Source organism: Grammomys surdaster, unplaced genomic scaffold (genome assembly GCF_004785775.1).
Source record: "Grammomys surdaster isolate TR1022 unplaced genomic scaffold, NIH_TR_1.0 126124, whole genome shotgun sequence".
Lineage (NCBI taxonomy): Eukaryota > Metazoa > Chordata > Mammalia > Rodentia > Muridae > Grammomys > Grammomys surdaster.
The window spans coordinates 4,799,186-4,800,559 of NW_021620932.1; positions in this window are offsets into that span (position 1 = coordinate 4,799,186).

Genomic DNA, 1,374 nt, shown 5'->3' on the forward strand with positions numbered 1-1,374 from the left:
CAATGGGATGACATTAGCAGAGACTCAACACAGTCAGGACATGGATCCTGAAGTGGTCACCTACTATAGCAGCAACCCCAGTGGAGCAATATGGACACCAAACAGTCCACAGAGAGAGGTGGGCTGGAGAGGGCTGGGAGTAAGTATGAAAATCAGAGGATGGGGCATCTCTCAGACTAGCTAGAGGTCTGGGATGAAGGAGCATACAGGGAGTCTTTTGGGGTGACTCTAGCTGAGATTCCTACCAGAGAGGGATATAGAGACAAAGGTCGCCACCTCCTGAAGCCAGGCCAGACATCTAGAGGAGAATGAAGAACATCAGTACACCCATTAGAACTTCAACACAAAATTGTGCTTGTCTAAAAGATGTGAAGAAGGAGGATAAAGATGGAACAGAGATTGAGGGAACAGCCAACCAATTACTGACTCAGTTTGAGATCCCTCCCATGTGAAAGAGCCAACACCTGACATATATTTTTTAATATGCGAAGAATGAAGATATCTACGGAACATTAAATACAGCAGTAATTATTTTTAGCTTTGGACAGTCAAAAGAGACTCTAAGCTGCAATATGTCCTTATGACTAAGAAATTTATCATTTGTGGCTTTTACCAATGTTCATGAATGTTTTCTATATTCATCTCTCCAAACAGTGAGTACTTTTCCCAAAACTCATTAGCATATGCATATCTTGTACTTAGCAGACCTCCATAGAATTGACCTTTCTGATCTTGAAATTTAAGGTATTAGAGTAGGATGGGAAAAGTACATTAGCCCAAATAAATATTCTTTAACAAGACTGTCTTATTCTAACAACAAAATTTTTTGTTCGAATGCAAAATGTGGGTAGCTTATCTACAGCTAGCTTGTTTGATTGGTCTATAGAGAACACAGATGTATCAAGAAAATTTGCAGTCAGGAAAATTAATGTATCCCCTGGTATGAAACTATCCATCTGCTACAAGTTCTTTTCTGTATTCTTTAAGGAAAATACCAGATGTGATTTGATTCAATCTACCAGGAAACAGCAATATATCCCCATTTTCCTACGTCTGCATTATATCAATCTCATGTTGAAAGTTCTAATTAATCCACAGGGCCCTTGATGATGTCGCTAGCTCATAATAGAGCATATTGGCCTATGACATTTATAAGTGGGAAAGAACAAGCAGGTTCTCTCAAATATTTGGTATTCCATATGTATTCCGCAGGCTGTGAGTCTAGCTTTATAACAATTCTAGAATCTCCATCTTTAGCAAATTTTCCAAGCAGAATGTATGCATGAGAGAAACAGAGAAAATGAAGAAAATCAAACAGATAATGAAAGAAACAGAGTGGGAGTTTTTAGAGCCAAAGAAACTTTAGTACCATTA